This window comes from Heloderma suspectum, chromosome 2 (genome assembly GCF_057233095.1).
Source record: "Heloderma suspectum isolate Gila_16-S chromosome 2, 16-S_ref, whole genome shotgun sequence".
In the NCBI taxonomy this organism is placed as follows: domain Eukaryota; kingdom Metazoa; phylum Chordata; class Lepidosauria; order Squamata; family Helodermatidae; genus Heloderma; species Heloderma suspectum.
The window spans coordinates 168851719-168871642 of NC_139459.1; positions in this window are offsets into that span (position 1 = coordinate 168851719).

Consider the following 19924-nt stretch of genomic DNA (forward strand, 5'->3'; position numbering starts at 1 on the left):
TGCATAAACTTTCTGGCCAGCCACTGTGCTCTGATTGCCTTAATTCCTCAGTTAACACTTGCAAATTTCAGATCTTGCCTCAGGACAACAACTACAGAAGCCCCCACCATGAAAGTATTTTCTGCTGATTTCTAACCTTCCTGTTTAAGCCAAATAGAAAGAAAACTAAAAAATTCAATGCTTTTTAAAGCTGTAAGAAACCCAATATTGTGTAAGCAAGCATGCCTACATGATTCTTTTGTCACCTTTTCTTAAGACCATCACCAAAATCCCCCTGGCTGTCTTGCTCACCTGGACCTGTGAAAGCCAGAAATATGCACCCATCAGCTCCCATCAGGAAAGAAAGAGAATCCCATTGTCTTCTTTCTTCCCTTAATGTATGACACCTAAAAATCCATTTTTCAACATCCTTGAATAATCTTGAAAGAAAGACTTGTTTGGTTTTATTCTGATTATTACATCCTGAGAGAAAAAGGATAAAAACAGCAACCCAAATTCATAGAACAGCAGAGAGGGAAAGAAGGAAAGAAGACTCCTTCCATCCTTTCTGCTCAGAAGAGCAACCCCCCCTTTCCTCCCTTCTTTCTCCCCTTCTTTCCCAGAGAAGAAACTCAACAGAGCTTCCCATCACTTCACCAGCCAGCAGATAAGGAGAGGTAAATCCTTGCATCATCTTTTCTTCCCCTCCTCTCTTTTCTTCCCTTTTCCTAACATTCCACCCAATACCAAACTCCAAAACTCCTAGGCTTTGGTTCTTTCGCCCTCCACTTTCTCCCCAAACCCTGCATTTCCTCTAAAATTCTCTCTCTCACCACCCCCAAACAGTCTGTTACTCCCCCATTCAAATCAGCCCAAGCTGAAAGTTCCTTCGCCGCCTTTCTGCACACACACACCCACACACACACACACACACACAATTTCCTATGCATCCCAGTATACTTCACTATTGACTTTAAATGCTTGTCTTTTAACCTTTTGAGTGTTAATGTATGATTCTAATTCCCCAAATGTATGCATAGTTCTAATTCCCCTGATGTGTGATTTTAATTCATTTTAAATTCTTCTTTAATAAATCAAAGATTTGCTTTCAAAGTCTTTGTTGTGGTCTCTGACTCTCTCAAGTTTGGGGAGGGGAGGGTATCAGGTTTTCCTAAGAACCCAGAGTTCATTGCCAAAAAATCCCTCAGGTATGTGTTTGGTTTACATGTATGTGATATGCATGTCCATGTAAATTAAAGCATACTTCATAACAGTTGGGTGGATATTAAGGTCAGGTCCTTCTCACCAATGGAAATTATGGAATTCCTCCACTCCCTGAGGAAGTTTGGATGGCCAAAAGTTCTCATGCCATCTGTCAGACCGACTGATTCTGGCAGAGCAGGCCTTTGGACAGACCTTGTCACAGAGCGAACATTGACAAGAACCATTAAAACCTGGACACAGAGGAGAGGTATGATGGAAATTGCAATTTATCTGGGTGCAGAATATGATTATGCATGGCAGTATCCAATAGAACAGTAAGTAGGGATGTACGAAAGTCACTTACCTTTTCGCAGCTTTGCTTCGCGGTGGGGGGGGCGCTTCGGTTCTCCCTCCGAAGTTCAGGCGAGGAGGGGGGAGGCGCCTCGCCTCGCCTGGCCGAAATTCAGGCCAGGGGGGAGGCGCCCCATCCCTCGCCGGCGAAATTCAGGCCGGGTAGAAGCACCCCGTCTACCCGGCCGCGAAAACACACACACACACACCCGTGATAGGCTACGTAACGATTAACGTAGCCTATCACGGCTAGATTGCCAAAGTCAGCCGTGATAGGCTACGTAAATCATCACGTAGACTATCATGGGTGACTTTGAAAAAAAAAGCGTACGCAAATGGCGGTGGCCCATGGGCACCGCCATTTGTGTTCCTTATTTTGACACGTCTAGTCTACGTAAAGATTTATGTAGACTACGGCGAAAATAAGGGCAACGCAAATAGCGTTCCCTTATTTTCGCCGTAGTCTATGTAAATCTTTACGTAGACTAGACGTGCGAAAATAAGGAATGCAAATGGTGGCGCCCATGGGCTGCCGCCATTTGCGTATGCGCTTTTTTTTTCTTTTCAAAGTCACCCGTGATAGGCTACATGATGATTTACGTAGCCTATCACGGCTGACTTTGGAAATCTAGCCATGATATGCTACGTTAATCGTTACGTAGCCTATCACGGGGGTGTTTTTTTTTTACTTTACTTTTTTTTTTTTTGCAATGGTGGTGGCGGCAGCCAGTCGGGAGACGGTCCGCCGCCCCCGCCGAACCGCTGCCGAACCGCCGCAAAAAAAAACTTTGGAGTTCGCGGCCGGGCGAGGAGGGAAGCCTCCCCCCCGGCCTGAATTTCGGCCGGGCGAGGCGGGAAGCCTCCCCCCCCCCGGCCTGAACTTCACAGGGGAGCAGCGAAGTGCCTCCCCCCCACCGCGAACAAGCTTCGATGACAGATAAGTGACTTTCGTCCACCCCTAGGCCGAATGCGTTGGCACTCGGCCCCCCAAAGTTTCGGGGAGAAATTCTCCCCCATCCCTAACAGTGAGCACCCTTACTGGAAAGCATCACGTGTCTACTGAACGGCTCATTGAAATATGAACTTCTAGGAAGAAATGTGATCATCTGGACCTAAATGTGCAGACCAAACAGTTAAACATTACTGAAAGCAGCCAAAGGAGTCCAACAATCAGGTCACATGCTTGTTCTAGATGTTGTAGGAAACAGCTGGTTTTGCTTTATTGGACTTGCTGGGAAGACTATTGAAAAAATGCTAATCCATCTCTCTTAAAACAATATAAGATGTCTTATTATGAAATGCAGATGTTTAATGATATATCATTAAGAATTTGAAAAAAGTAAAAAGTAGTAATTGTATTAAAGAGAAGATACAGGTTCACAAACAGGTTTACAATGAATTATGGGTAACTGGCATAAGAAAATAATGGTCAAATTCACCTGGATGGTAGCTAAAGAGAAAATGCTGAGTTAAACCCCTACTATTTGGGCCAAAAAGTTATCTGAGTAATGAACAGGTGTGAGACTGTATTATTCTAGGTCAAAAGTGTACTTAAAGTTTTCACTTATCATTTAATGAGCAAAAATATTGTGTAAGTTATACACATAAAAAAGCTTGATATAAAGATGTCTAGAAAAATTTATAGACTTAGGTTTAATTGGCAAATTTTGAGTAAGGAGTTATCTTCTCAAAAGGTATAATTCAGAATTGATTGTATCTAGCTCATATAAAGATTACGTAGACTACGGCGAAAATAAGGGCAACGCTATTTGCGTTGCCCTTATTTTCGCCGTAGTCTAAGTAAAGATTTACGTAGACTACAGCGACCAAATAAGGAACGCGAATGGCGGCTCCCTATGGGGGCCGCCATTTGCGTACGCGCTTGTTGTTGTTTTTTTTTTAAAGTCACCCGTGATAGGCTACGTGACGATTAATGTAGCCTATCATGGCTGACTTTGCAGATCTAGCCGTGATAGGCTACGTGAATCGTCACGTAGCCTATCATGGGGGCGTTTTTTTTTTTAAACTTTTTATTTCACGGCCGGGCGAGGCGCCTCCTCCCCGGCCTGAATTTCGGCCGGGCGAGGCGGGAAGCCTCCCCCCCCGGCCTGAACTTCGGGGGGAGCAGCGAAGCGCCTCCCCCCCACCGCGAACAAGCTGTGAGACCAGGTAAGTGGCTTTCATGCACTCCTAGAATTGTCCCCAAGTCCCAACCACTAGTGGCACCGGAGTATATCTCCAGCTCTACCTTGATGAGGAACTTGTGTTTCCAGAAAGCACACGCTGGCAAGCCTCGGAAAAATTGAGGCCCAAACAGAAATCCTTTCCCAGGGCAAGGAAAACCCCCAACTTGATGGTGCAGGAGCCAAAGCCCTTGTGTGGCACATCACAGCCTCCACGGAAAGGCCGGCATGGGACAACAGCACTGCCAGCGAAATAAGAAGTCCGCCACTCCTAAAGGGCATGAAGTGAGACATTATGAGAGTGCCTGATCGCCAAGCTCTTCCCTCTCAAAGCCTGGACCTTATCCCTTGGGATGTTACAGCACTGATTAATGGAGTCCAGCACAATCACCCAGGGACATTAAGATGGCTGGTGGGCCTTTGGTCATCTGATCAGGAAGGGTATTCCCAGTTCCTTGGTCACTGTTCAGAACATTTAGATTAAATGAGAGGACTGGGAAGCAACCCCCAGGGCCCACAACAGAAAACTCATCTGAATTATGGATCATACTCTGCAAGCTCATCCTGTCTCTCACTCCCATTCACAAAGGTGCCCAATGCTGAGTCAAAAGGACCATAGGTCAATCTGCATCCCCACAGGTGCCCTTTCAGCAGGAGGATACTCTCAGATTAAGACCAGACAAGGCCACAAACAGGCATAGAATCCTGCATGCTGCATCTCCTTATCAATATTAATTTAACAAAATGTATCTACTGTGGATAAATTTCTGATCCACCAGAGAAAAGTGGGCCTTGGAATGAATCCCAGTTCCCTTCTAAAATGCCCAGTTCAAAGCACACTGCATCCTCCTGCCACAGGTAGGGATGTCAGAAAATTCCACCACGAAATTTGTCAGAAAATTCCACCACCAAAATTCCCCCAGAATCCGTGGCGGAATGGAGCAACCCGTCCCACCACCTCGTGGAAGCCCCCCAGAATGCAGCCTAACTGGCTGCGGCTCTGGCGGCAGCAGCAGCTCTGGCAGCGGCTCCGCCGGCTCTGGCTGCTGCTGGGCTGTGGCCGCAAATGGCGGCCACTATGGTGGCCGCCATTTGTGTCCCTTCGCTGAGCTGTGATAGGCTAAGTAAATATTTACGTAGCCTATCACAGCAAAAGCAGGGGCGCAAATGGCGTAGAGGCCACTATTTGCGTCCCTGCTCTTTGCTGTGATAGGCTACGTAAATATTTACATAGCCTATCATGGCTCAGCGAAGGGACGCAAATGGCGGCTGTTCTGCCAGCCACCATTTGCATCCACAGACCTGCTGCAGCCAGATGTCCGGCTGCAGATGCACCCAGCTGGCAGCTCCGTGGAGTTGCTGCAGAGCGGAGCTGGCTGTCAGAGGGCCCTAGATGGCCTCTTTCAGTCTACTCCAGTAGCCAACTCCAGACACAGACAAGGGATTCTTTTCAAGGCTTTATTCCTTTTACAACTTAATAACTCTATCACCAGTGACTAAGCTATGAACAGCAGAGTAACCTATGCCCCTGGGTTTGTTTGTTTGTTTATTTATTTATTTCTATACCGCCCAATAGCCAAAGCTCTCTCGGCGGTTCACAAAAATTAAAACCAAACAACACACAATAAAACAATTTAAGATATATAGAACATTAAAACCACAATATAACAATACAACCACAATAAAACCTAGCAGCAGTGCAGGAGTTTAAAATACAGATTTAAAACAACAAAGATAAAAATTTAGAAAGCTAAAATGCCTGGGAAAATAAAAAGGTCTTCACCTGGCGCCGAAAGGAATACAATGTAGATGCCAGGCGAACCTCACTAGGGAGCTCATTCCAGAGCCAGGGTGCCACAGCAGAAAAAGCCCTCCTCCTAGTAGCCATCCGCCTCACTTCCTTCGGCAGGGGCTCACGGAGAAGGGCCGCTGACGATGATCTTAAGGTCCAGGCAGGCACATACGGGAGGAGGCGATCCTTCAGGTAACCTGGCCTCAAGCCGTTAAGGGCTTTGAATGTTAACACTAGCACTTTGAATTGGGCCTGGAAATGGACTGGCAGCCAGTGCAGCTGGAAAAGTACTGGCGTAATATGAGCTCACGGGCCAGTCCCTGTTAACAATCTTGCTGCCCTATTGTGGACCAGCTGAAGTTTCTGGACCGTTTTCAAAGGCAGCCCCACGTATAACGCATTGCAGTAATCCAGACGAGAAGTTATCAGAGCATGGATAATTGTAGCTAGGCTATCTCTGTCCAGATAAGGGCGTAGTTGGTATACCAGCCTAAGCTGATAAAAAGTGCTCCGTGCCACTGAGTTCACCTGTGCCTCAAGTGACAGTTCTGGATCCAAGAGCACCCCCAAACTATGAACCTGATCCTTTAGGGGGAGTGCAACCCCCTCCAGAGCAGGTTGAATATCACCTAGCCGGGCAGACGAACCACCCACTAACAGTACCTCCGTCTTGCCTGGATTGAGTTTCAGTTTATTGGCCCTCATCCAGTCCATTACCGTGCCCAGGCACTGATTCAGAACAGCCACTGCCTCATCTGGTTTTGATGAGAAAGACAGGTAGAGCTGGGTGTCATCTGCATATTGATGGCACCTCAGCCCACACCTCCGGATAACCTCCCCCAGTGGTTTCATGTAGATGTTAAACAGCATGGGGGATAAAATAGAGCCCTGTGGAACCCCATGGCACAATTGCAATAATCTTATAATAATAAGAGCAATAATCCCCCAGCACCACCTTCTGGAATCGACCATCCAAGTAGGAGCGGAACCACTGTAGTGCAGTGCCTCCATCTCCTAACCCAGACAACCTAACAGAGGTTTCCAGGTTGGAAACAGTTGGTCCCCGTTTGAACGAGAATCACTTGCAGACCCTGAACGTATGGGCTAAGAAGAGTCCCTCCTCTTTTCCCTTGGGTCCTCTGGACGCGACCGTTGCTTGCGCGCCAAACGGGCGCTACGCCTCCTTTCCGTGCCCTCCATAGCTCGTTGCTCTTTGCGTCTGTGTCGAGCATCCAGCCAGCCCTCCTCCCGTGCTCTTTCACTCCCAGGACTGCTATCTATGTCTGGAATGCTGGCAGGAGGAATCTCTGCCAGCTGCAGGGCCTGGGAGGGATGAGAGCGCTCCTCTCCCACGGATGGCTGTTCCTCCTCAGAATCAGAACTGCTCTGAGGTTCTATGGGCTCAGTGTCCACCCTGACACTGGCCGGGGAGGATTCCAGGGGGAAGGACGGAGCACCTCCCCCCCCCCCCACCGTGGATGCCACTTACGAAACAGGCAAGTGGTTTCGTACATCCCTAGACAGGACCATCACAACAATCACATGGGGGGCTTGGTTCAAAGTAGGGAGGACCCCTCTGGATAGGGCTATTTTCCTGTGCCAGCCCTCCTGCCCCCTTTTATCCAGACTAAGGCCCAGCAACCCTTAAATCTTGGGGGCCACTAGGGCAAGAACATAATCCACTTCCTACTGAGCCTCCTTAGTATAATAAGCAGGTCCAGGCACGGGAGACCCGTAAACAAAGTCCCCAGCTGAGGCATGATACCACTGAATGCAGGGGTCAAAGGCCAATCCAACCCCTCTACAGGAAGTTCTGTTGCAGAACACCAAGTAGCCCATGTGTGACACCGTCTTGTGTCTCACCCTGTCCTGCCCACCAGCCTCTGCCCTGTGTTATCCTTCAATATGTCTTCACAGAAAGCGGGGGGGGGGAGTACATCTACCAGCTCCCCCCTCTGCAACTTCTCTGGTAGCTGGTGGTAGATAACATCACATAGGTGGTAGTACTGACAGCTGGAATTGCAGCTTAATCGACCTTAACATACAGGTCGTCCCTCCCTAAGGTTGAGCGGGATTGTGCCATTCGGCTAGGCACATCCGCCCCTGCTATACCACTGCCCCATGCTATGTGCCCTGGTGGAGCACAGGCTGCCGCAGTCACAGGTCATGCAAGCACATGACCCTTCTCACCTCAATCCTGAGGTATTGTGGCAATTGCATAAACACCCTGATATGTTCCACCACTGCAGACACCTGGAAGATGGCTGTGCGGGGGGGGGGGGGGAGTTGATCCTGCAGGTGCTAACACTGAAGTTGACCCAGCTCACTGGGTAACTATAAAACTATTAAAAGTTTGAATAGCACCGAGGTGTGCTGAGTCCATAATTGCTGACACAGAGGGCTACAAAGCCGGCGCAGATATCTCTGCCCCAGATACTATACCTAATGACACAGGATGGCTTGATCCTTGAGAGCTGCAGAAGGAACTAGGCCCAAGCCCATGGCAGAGCCGTGCTGTGTGGTGAAGCCGTGCTGGAAGAAGCTTCAATCGCATCCAAGCACGCTGAGTCCGGAATTGCCAACGTGGAGGGCTCAGGAGCTGCAGGTCGTGGGTGTCACCAACCCCAACACTTGATCTGATGACAAAGGATGGCTTGATCCCTTGACAACTATGGAGGGAGCCAAACCCATAACCGGTGGTGCAGCCATACTGGACAAAGCTTCAATGGCATACAAGCGTGCTGAGACAGAAAACAATAAACTGTGCTGAGTCTGTCTTCAAGTTTGGGCAAAGGGGCTGGCACAATCCCTTTGTCTTTCCCCCCGCCTCCAATCCACCAAAATTAAGGATAAATCTACGTCTGCCTCATCCTCAGAGAAGGAATTATGCCTCCTCCAAAGCTGTCTAGCTGGTGGGCGAGGGGCTTCGCCCTTCCCCTTCTTGCCTCCCTGCCCTTTCTCGGGGGTCATCTTGTTAAGGGAAATGCGGAGGACATTCTGAGTCAGACCATTGGCCCACGCAGCCCAGCACCGTGAACACTGCCTGGCGGCAGCTCTCGAGCCTTTCAGGCAGGACTTCACCAGCCCAACCTGGAGACGCTGGGGATCGAGCCTGGGACCTCCTGTACACAAAGCATATGCTCTTCCATTGCACTAAAGTCCTTTTGACCTGGCCTCTTGAAGCAGAATACTCACCCCCAAAGCAGAAGATGGGGGGGGGCTCAACTCAGTCTTTGCCGCCTGATCCCTCCCATGAAGCTGAAGAGGATATGAAATATATATATATATATATATATATATATATATATATGGGATTCTCATGTGGTCACCCCTCCAAATACTGACCAGACCCGACCCTACTGAGCTTCAGCAAGGCAGCAGCCCCATGTTCCTTCAGACCATGCCCTTGGAGTGCAAGACTCCGGCCAAGCAGCCAGGCACCCTTCCCTACTTGGCTATGAGGTTGTTAATAATGCCACCCAGACCCCCAAGTGAGGACAGGAATGACCCAGGGCTATGCCACACTAAGAACCCCCTTACCCAGTTGGACCACTGGTCTCTACCCAACCCAGGCAGAGGAAAGGCCACAGGGACCCACTAGCCCAACCTTGGGCCACCAAGCCTAAGCTCCAGCTGGGGCTCATCCCCACCGCTCCTACGGAGAGTAAAGGGAGGTGACCCGGAACACCAGACAAGCCAAGACAGCTGCAATGGCTGTACCCCCTTCGGCCCCACCAGGAGGGCAGGCAGACGAATTGCTGGTGAGCACCTACCTGCGCCGTGGTGGCAAGATCCAGGCCAAAAAGCGGCTGAAAATCAGGGAGCCGGGGAAAAAGCCTCTGCAACTCAGAAGCCAACGAACAGGCCAACGCCTCCTCCCTGTCGGGTGCTGAAGCCACTCCCAGGCACTGAAGCCAAGCCGCTCTCTGCCAATGAACAGGCCAACGCTGTCACTCTCTCGGTTGCAGGAGTGCGTGCTGCTCTCCGTGCAGCCGCACTCCAAAGACGTGTTGAGGAGGGGCCCGGAGAGCTAAAGGCCCCTGTTGGGGGCCCTCTCACGCCTGCTGGCACCACCAGAGTTGGCCAATGGCAGCCGCCTGCGTCTCCTCTCCCACCATCACCCGCAATGCCCCCCCATGGCCAGGCAAGCCGGAGGCGGGGTAGGGCATTTCTTTATCATTAGGGCCATTGTCGGCTGAACATTCTTTTCTTCTGAGCGCAACTGCTCAAGTCAACTTGCCAGGCCGAGATCTCCTCTGTCAGCTAAAAAATGCAAGATGTATTGTACTCCTGAGGGCGTCTATCTTGAGGTCCCAGAACCCAATACCCTAGAAGCTGAAGACCTCTCTAGTCCCACTGCAGAGTTTTCCTCACTGTTTCCCCTTCTCACAGAAGAAGAAACTGCACTTCTTTCCCAAGTCAATCCTGTTCTATGGGCACAACACCCCACAGAAGTAGGACATCTCCTCAGTGCAGAATCTATTTCAGTTACAGTAGATCTGTCTGAACCCTTGCCCAAAGTTCCTCAGCATCCACTTAGCCCTGAAGCAGAAAGAGGCATCACCCCCATCACTGAGTATCTCTTGCAACAGGGCATTTTGTCTTCTGATACTGAACATGTTTTTTCAGCTCTAGCAGCTGCCCTGCACTCGGGCTGCCAAACTATTAAAAACCTTTTACTCTGTTTTGCTGTGAATGATATAAATGTGCCCTTGGTGTTCTAACCCAAGAGCACAAGTCTAAACAATGCCCTATTGCTTATGTTAGCACCCCTCTTGATCAAGTTGCTCAAGCTTATCCTCTCTGTCTTTGTGTACAGCCGTAGCAGTACCTAGGTTAGTTGAGCAGTCTGAAAATCTTGTTTTCCATTCATCTGTAGGCCCATGGTCCCTCATGTTGTGGAATCTCTCCTTTTACAGTCTAAAATGCAGCATCTTTCTAGTGCTAGGCTCTCACGTTATGGGATCCTGTTGGTTTCCGCATTTCATATTTCTGTTCATCACTGTGGCCCTCTAAACCCCACCACTCTTCTCCTTCTTCAAGACAAAGGTAAGCCCCATGGTTGTGTTGCTTTTGTGTCTTTGTCTACTCAACCTAGACTTGATTTTTTACATGCTTTAGTGGCTGAGTTGCCTTTTGTTTTATTTTTTCTCAGTTAGCTGTCCTTCAAGATTTGGCACCAAAACCTGAAAAGAAAAAAATGAGTCCCTGCAAGTTGCATTTTGCACTCTGACTCCCTCTGGCATTCCGAAGATGGCTGCTTCGTATCTCCCAGAGCATTATATTCATTGATGATTTGGAAACATTAAAGGTAAAGGTAAAGGTGTCCCCAACCAGTCGTGTCCGACTCTAGGGTGCGGTGCTCATCCCCGTTTCTAAGCCGAAGAGCCAGCGCTGTTCGAAGACGCTTCCGTGGTCATGTGGCCGGCATGACTGAACACCGAGGTGCACGGAACGCTGTTACCTTTCCCGCCGAGGCAGTACCTATTTATCTACTTGCAATTTCTTGCTTTCGAACTGCTAGGTTGGCAGAAGCTGGGACTAAAGACGGGAGCTCACTCTGTCACGCAGCACTCGGGTCTCGAACTGCTGACCTGCCGACCTTCCAGTCTGCAGTTCAGCGTCTTAACCCCTAAGCCACCACGGCCCCCTTGGAAACATTGTTGTGCTCCAAACTTTCTTGCCACAGCAGCCCATGTCTGTACATGTTGCTCAACCTGCCAGAACAGAACATAGAGAAATTTGTAAAGGTTGAACAAGGTTACAGTGGCCTCTCAGAAGGACCCTTCCCTTACTGCATTTGCAAATGGACTTTTGTTCAGATGCCAAAGCAGGCTGGCTATTAATACATACTGTGATTGTTTGTTTTCTAGTTAGATAAAGCTCAAGCAATGTTGAAAGAGCAAATAGAGTGTTAAAAAATATAATTGCAAAACTAAGTTTAGATACAGGTCTTGGATAGACCAAAGTTCTTCCAATAGCTTTAATAGCCATGACAGCCATCCCACCCCAAACAAAAACATGAGCTGAGCCCTTATGAAATCATTACAAGAAAACCAATGAGGATATTCATTGCACTGCCCACTCTACCAGGTTTAAAACTAGACCAAATGAACATGGTTGATTGTTATGAGTCACATAACAACCAGCCTAGTAGTGTAGAAATCAAATAAACAGGTAAAGGTAAAGGTGTCCCCAACCAGTCGTGTCCGACTCTAGGGTGCGGTGCCCATCCCCGTTTCTAAGCCGAAGAGCCAGCGCTGTCCGAAGACGCTTCTGTGGTCATGTGGCCGGCATGACTGAACACCGAGGTGCACGGAATGCTGTTACCTTTCCTGCCGAAGCGGTACCTATTTATCTACTTGCAATTTCTTGCTTTCGAACTGCGAGGTTGGCAGGAGCTAGGACTGAAGACGGGAGCTCACTCCATCACGCAGCACTCGGGTCTCGAACTGCTGTCCTGCTGACCTTCCAGTCTGCAGTTCAGCGTCTTAACCACTAAGCCACCACGCCCCAGAAATCAAATACCTATGTACAAAGGACTCAGGTTATGGCAAATGCTTTGAAGGTTCCTCATTTTTATAGAGATTGGGTAGTGTAAAATGATTTGAAGGCTTTTGTGACCAATGGAAGACAGGCTCAGAGGGTATGTGATCATCTTCTGACCAGTTTTGAACCTTGCCTGTTTAATAATATTGCAGGAGAAGGCATGTGTACCTAGGAAGCTTTGGGAGACCGAACTCCAAAGGTAATTGAAAATAGGTATCATTGCTTGTTTGTAATCATTACTAGGGTTGGCGGAGAATTTCTCCCCGAAACTTCGGGGGGCCGAGCGCCAACGTGTTCGGCCCCCCAAAGAAGTTTCAGGGAGAAATTCTCTGCCCCCCGCCCCCCCCCCCGGGACGGGACTTACCTTTCCCGAATGTCCCTCCCGGCGACGGGTCCCGGCGGCGGTTTGTCGGGTCTTCGTCAGGGGCAGGGGCGGGGGCGACAGCCGATCTTTCGACCGGCTGCCGCCGCCGCCATTCCAAAAAAAGTAAAAAAAAGAAAAACGCCCCCGTGATAGGCCATGTGATGATTAACGTAGCCTATCACGGCTAGATTTGCAAAGTCAGCCGTGATAGGCTACGTAAATCGTCACGTAGCCTATCACGGGTGACTTAAAAAAAAAAAATCGCGTACAGCTAATGGCGGCCCCCATAGGGAGCTGCCATTCGCATTCCTTATTTGGTCGCTGTAGTCTACGTAAAGATTATGTAGACTACGGCGAAAATAAGGGCAACGCTATTTGCGTTGCCCTTATTTTCGCCGTAGTCTACGTAAAGATTTACGTAGACTACAGCGACCAAATAAGGAACGCGAATGGCGGCTCCCTATGGGGGCTGCCATTTGCGTACTCGCTTTTTTTTTTTTTTAAAGTCACCTGTGATAGGCTACGTGACGATTGACGTAGCCTATCACGGCTGACTTTGCAGATCTAGCGTGATAGGCTACGTTAATCGTCACGTAGCCTATCACGGGGGCGGTTTTTGTTTTTTTAAAACTTTTTATTTTGCGGCCGGGCGAGGTGAGGCGCCTCCTCCCCGGCCTGAATTTCAGCCAGGCGAGGCGGGAAGCCTCCCCCCCTGGCCTGAACTTCGGGGGGAGAGCAGCGAAGCGCCTCCCCCCCACCGCGAAAAGCTGCGAGACCAGGTAAGTGGCTTTCGTGCACTCCTAATCATTACACAGAGGGTCTGCTGGCAAGCTTTGATGTGTGAAGACCCCCACCCTCATGCAAACATGCAAATGCAATGTCACCTTTGTGAAGACAATGAACAAAGATTTGCATACACTATACATTATGAGATTAGACAAATACAACAAGCTTGAGAAAGGCAAAATTGTAGCTTAGGCTCAACTTTGTATGTTTACCAGAAAGGAAGATGTCTTTGAACAAGAAAATGCAAGTAAGACTAAATGTTTCTTGAGGGATAGGGTATGTGCTAAAATGGTAATGATGACAATGGGATTTTAAATGGTCAAAGCAAGTGTAAACTTTTGCTGAAAGTCACCCATGGGAAGCAAGTAGACAGATGTATGTAGAGTTGCAGATAGAAAGACTCAAAAGGGGAAGTGTGGAGGGCACCAGGTTGGAGAAAGCTGTAGCAGAAGCTTGTAGAAGAATGTAGAACAGACACAGTACCAGAAAGTGTATAATGATAAGAAACAAAAATGAGGGTCTCTCTCAAAACCAGAGTGTGATAATATTGCAAAGCATAGTGAACTAAATGAAGGCCAAGCGAGAGCTGCACAGAGTGTAAAAAGAGTTGCTTTGTGCATAGAACTGATAATCACAAATTGTTTATGAGTGAAGTACCCTAAACCGGAAAATGTCAATTTAGTGAGTTGCTTAAGAATATGTGCTTTTGTTTCACTGATAAGCTTGTCTACAAGAAGCGTATACTGAATTGCTTCCTTTGCTTATGCTGTTGCTGTGTAGCAAGCAGAGACGGTGTAATGAAGAGACTGACAACAAAATCTTGGATCGAAATTGGGCCACATTTATTGAATTATCTGCAAAGGGGAGACACAGGACGGGCCCTGCCTGTACCAGTGGCTAGCTGGCACCTTTTGGGCGACAACATTCCCAGCCCGAGGGGTGGCATGCCTGCATCGCCGGCCCCTCTGGTCTAGCCCTCATGGGGGAGGTAGACCGTCCCATGTCACCCCCTCCTGGGGCCGCACAGCTCCTGGGTGAGTGAGGTGAGTGGGTCTCCCAGGCAACCCTTATCCCCCCGCCAAGCCGCAGAACCTGTGCGGGAGGCCTCAGGCGTCACCTGTCACCATAAGGTGCCTCTGAATGCTCGCCATCCCTAAGCTCATTCTCCTTGGCCCGTCCTAACCACCACAGGGAGTGACAAGCCTATTGCTTGTCAGACTCCCCCCCATCTGCACAGAAGAACTTCCCGCAGGCCCCTTTGCAGATCTGACAGAAAGATGTAAGTTCCTGCGTCAAACAGATGCACCCCATCCTGTCTGTAGAGCTCCCTCCAAGTCCATTGAATTTCCTGGTGAGTGATGACTCCATCACTGTGTTCATGTAACCCCAAGGCAACCTGTCTGTTGACCTTCCACCAAGCCTTCTCGATGGCACCCATATTGACCACCTTTCACGTGATCCTTGGAAGCAAACAAGACCATAGAATGATTACCCCAGGCCATCTTAGGCATATCTCCTGGAAATCGACCAAGGCCTTCACAATCAGGTCCTTGCGTTTAACACATCCCAAATCATTCCCCCCCAAATGCAGCACCAAGACCTGCGGGGGAAGCTCAACCCGACCTTGATGGAATAGCATGGGCAAGAGCATGGGAATAGCATGGGAATAGCATGGGAATAGCATGGGCAGACGCATGCCACGTCTGGCAAGCCATTGCACAGGGACGTGCCTGGAGAATCCGAGCTGTGATCTGCAGCTCGATGCAGAAGCCCTCCAGGCAGCCCAAAACAACATGCTGTGCCCACATATGAGCACCCGCACTGGCACTCCTCCATTCCAACAATCTAAGGAAAACAATAAGCACAAGAAAACCAAGCTTCCAATCAGACAGCCAATCCACGCACATACGACCGGAAGGCCTGAAAGCGCCATCTACCTACTGCCTTCATCTGATCCTGTGAAAAACCCAATGAGGCGGCTGTGGAAGCCACCCCAATCCAGAAAGAATGTTTTCCAAATCGGAAATCACCCAGGCCAAGGGTCCACAGTGCCGATTTGGTGACAGTCCAAAATTTGAATTTCATCAGCGGGGAACCATCAGAGTGACAGAATAATGGGCTGTCCGCTGACCCCTGCAGACCCAAGAAGTTCCTTAAGGCACTGACCGGGCATAATTCTTCAACGTGGGCTACATGGAGGGATACTGTCATGCCCTTTCCCTGCTGGTCAGTCTTGGATCTCCAAATCTGAATGATATCCGGACTGACCTGGACGTCTGAATATCTCAAGGCCGTTCCTGGCCTGTCACTTTTGGACGCCCAAACTAATTTGGAAATCCGGAGGGCCCCGAAGAAGGCCGCTAAGGCCACAGCATGGAACAATGTAGCCTCAGTATGAAGCACAAATGGATGGCCAAAGTCTGCAAAGACCCAACAGGGTATCCGGAGAAAGGGGATGCCTAGGGTCCGCTGGTGCGGGTAGCAATCTAGCCCAGCCCTGTACAGAGCGTTGCACCCTGAAATCAGCTGTGGAGTCGCTTACACCCCTGACTTTAGACCAGAAGGACAACGCGGCCAGCTTTCCACTTATGGTCCTGGCCACCAGCCCCCTGTTCCTGGAATACACACAAAATTGCAGAAGGTGATCCACTGGTATGGCCCACGTGTGATGCAACTGAAAGTCACTCCTGAAGGCCCGGAATGCCCCACCTGCTTTGGCGTAGGCAGCCCTAGTGCTGGGAGCTATGAAGTTCATCATGGCGTGCTCAACTTCAGTCCGCCAATCTCCCATAGAGCAGTGGGCATGGGATCTGGGAGTGGACGAGCCCACGGTGCTAACTCTCGAAACCTGTTGATCTGGTTACATGACAAAGCATCGGCTGTTGAATTGTCCAAGCCAGGCACATGGCAGGCACGGAACAGGATATTATGTCGCAGGCAGTGGAGCGTAAACGCTCTTACCATTGACATAACTCCATGGTTTCTGGATGTCAGAGTGTTAACAACGTGAATGGTGGCTAGGTTGTCACACCAGAATACAACCACGGATTTGGCTAATCTGTCAGCCCAGAAGTGGACCGCCACGTAAATGGGAAAAAACTCCAGGAATGTAAGATCTCTGCAAATTCCGGCTGCTATCCAGCTCTCAGGCCACTGCCCAAAGCACCAACGGTCTAGCCATATGATGCCAAAGCCCAGTGCCCAGCAGCATCGGAATGAATCTGAAGGTTGGCTTTGAGGAGCAACTCATGCCTCCGAAACGAGATACCATTAAATTCCTTCAGAAACTGAAGCCAGACCCCCATATCCAAGCGCATAGCGTCTGTGACTAGGGGTGTCAGAGAATTTCTCGCTGAAACTTCGGGGGGCTGAGTGCCAACGTATTCGGCCCCCCGAAGTAGTTTCGGGGAGAAATTCTCTCCCCCCGCGCCCCCCCCCCGGGAGGGGACTTACCTTTCTCGAATGTCGCTCCCGGTGGCGGGTCACAGCGGCGGTTCGGCAGGGCTTCGACAGGGGCGGGGGCGGCAGCTGGTCTTTCGACCGGCTGCCGCCACCGCCATTCCAAGAAAAGTTAAAAAAAAACACCGCCCCCATGATAGGCTACGTGACGATTAACGTAGCCTATCACGGCTAGATTTGCAAAGTCAGCCGTGATAGGCTACGTAAATCGTCACGTAGCCTATCACGGGTGACTTAAAAAAAAAAAAAAGCGCGTACATCTAATGGCGGCCCCCATAGGGAGCCACCATTCGCGTTCCTTATTTGGTCGCTGTAGTCTACGTAAATCTTTACGTAGACTACAGCGACCAAATAAGGAACGCGAATGGCGGCTCCCTATGGGGGCCGCCATTTGCGTACGCGCTTTTTTTTTTTTTTTAAGTCACCCGTGATAGGCTACGTGACGATTTACGTAGCCTATCACGGCTGACTTTTCAGATCTAGCCGTGATAGGCTACATAAATCGTTACATAGCCTATCACGGGGCTTTTTTTTTTTTTACTTTTCTGTTGAAGTTCGCGGCCGGGGAGACGGGGCGCTTCTCCCCGGCCTGAATTTCGCCCGGGGGCGAGGCGGGAAGCCTCCCCCCCAGCCTGAATTTCAGCCGGGCGAGGCGGGAAGACACCCCCCACTCGCATGAACTTTGGGGGGAGAAGCGAAGCGCCTCCCCCCCACCGCGAAAAAAGCTGCGGGACAAGGTAAGTCCCTTTCGTACATCCCTATCTGTGACCCTCGTTCGGTGATGAGGCTCCCGTAGACCCTGCATTGCCTAGCATAGCCTTCACACAAAGGCCTGGCCAGGCACAACCACCTTACATGCAAAATTTAGATACCATGCTAAGTCTTGCAAAGCCCGCAAAGAGACCTTGCGAGAACGCAAAATTGCCAGGAGCTTCGCACGCAGAACCGCAAGTTTATCTTTTGGAAGCCAGCAACACTGATTAAGGGTATCCAGTTCAATCCCCAAGAATGTTAAGACCGGAGCCGGACCCTCAGTTTTTGTTTTTTTTCCTGTTCCAATGGAACCCCAAGCTCATCCGCCAGAGTGCCGAAGGCCTGCATCAAGTTGGTGCATTGAATAGAATCTCCAGGCCCGGTAAACTGGAAGTCATCCAAGTAATGGACAATGCTCTGCACGCCCAACTTGTCTTTAACAGCCCATTCCAAAAATGTGCTGAACCTCTCAAACATGGCACAGGATATAGTGCACCCCATTGGGAGGGCACATAGAACTTATCCTGGAAACAGAATGGGATGAGTGTGTTCTGCTTGGATATGATAGCACAGGATAATCAGAAACTCCAGTTGAGGCCATCCACCCATTCGACACACATTCCACACCTTCTGCAGCCTAGTCTCACTTACCCTTGTGCTGGGTCAGTCAGACAGTGGAACTACACAAAGCACTCATGAATCGCTAAGAGGGTACCCACTCCAGCAGCCTCAAAGAGGGAGGAATCTTTCTAACATAGGCAGAAACTTACCTGACACTGATTGCAAAGGAACCCTGAATGTCATCCACACAAACTGGGGAGTGGAAAACACTCCAGCAGGGAGGATAGTGTCAGGTTCCCAGCTGACTGAAGCCCACAGGAGACCTCATCAGAGGAGTTTGACCCCTCAGCAAAACTCTTTCCTATTGTAGACTGGGGGCAACCTGAGGGGTCCTCTGGCAGGGATGCCTCATCTGATGTTCCAAGAACCCCTTCAACCCTGTGCTGAGTTCAGCCCTGGTTCCAGACTCTTCTCTCTCTCCCCACAGTTCACCATTAGAGCCCTGACACTGAAGGACCAGGTGGCACCCTCAGAGCCATAGTCAAAGTGCTCACCTGGCTTCCAGAAGACCCTTTTGCTCGGGGTATACTCAAGAAGATGGGTCTACTCAGGAGCAAGGCACTACTCATGAGGATGAAGACCTAGCTGTGGCTACTGATGAGGCAGACTCAGCTGCATCTGCTGAACCAATGTTATGAAGTACCCCCAAATTGTGCTGCTCTGGGAAGATGTGGCTAAGGATGGATGGGCATTCCCCCATCTGGGTTCTCAGGGCACCTGCTGCGCCCCTGCTTACATGCCCCAGGACCCATACTCAACCCCCCTGTGTTTGCCGAGCCGCCCACACTCATCCAGGACCCATCCGCAAGCACCGCGAGCGCCATTTTGCAAAATAATAATAATAAATGGTGGTGATCACGATTATGCGCACATCTAGTCTTACACAAAATGGCACCATTAATGGCCCATATACGCAAGATTACAGGCGTAAATGGCCTATTTAGTTGAGTATCGGGTATATTTAGTATATGAATACTTCAAATAGTTTAGTATATTTAGTATATGAATACTTCAAAAACTTTTTTAAAGATGAAGATCTGAGAGGCACAGAGGTCCAAATCAAAGGCCGTTATGTCCTGGATGGAGCTGGATCCAGTTTTGTATTCCAATTTTTTAACTTAAGACAGGCTTTCTTTCTAGGTATGGAAACCAGTAATTATAGAGAGCAATAAAGTAACCTATTCAAGGTAGATTGCCTGCATTCCATAAAGCCTTGTATTATGGGTCTGGGAGGGGGAATTACTTTTCCTGCTGCGGGGCCACTTCATTACAAGCGTTCCCCAGAAAAAGAATAACTGATAGGCTGCCACTACTCCAGATTGACCTCCAGACTGTCCAGCTACTTGGGGCATTTCCAAACCCTATTGCCAAGAACCCCTCCCTTCAGCCCAGCTGAAAAAGGAGGTGATTTGGATTTTCTTGCCCAACACGCAGAAACACAGACACTTATACAAATCCTAAGAATACAAGTGGAGAATTCCCTTTTATAACAACACAGCCAAATGTTGAAATATAAAAAGGAATTTATTTTGGGGGGCAAAGGGGAAAAAACAAGGGAAGGCAGCAATCTCTCTCTCATGCACTCACACACACGCACACACACACACACGCACACGCCCAAATCAATAAAATTAATTTAACTAATCTAGTTAGTCTTGGGTTTGAGTGCAAAGTTAATTGCAGAGAATGGCCTCAACAGAAGGCTCTAGAAAGAGTGAGTGCACTCTTAGTTTTATGGGAATCTGAGTTTGGTAAAAGCTGGCCCCTTAGCAAAGATTGTTGTTTTGTCCAATAATGTGATAGCCTCTGTTTCTGATGTCAGTGGTCTAGCCAGCAAATCAGAAAATTACTTAGTAGCTGGACCCATCTTCCGATTTGCTCTAA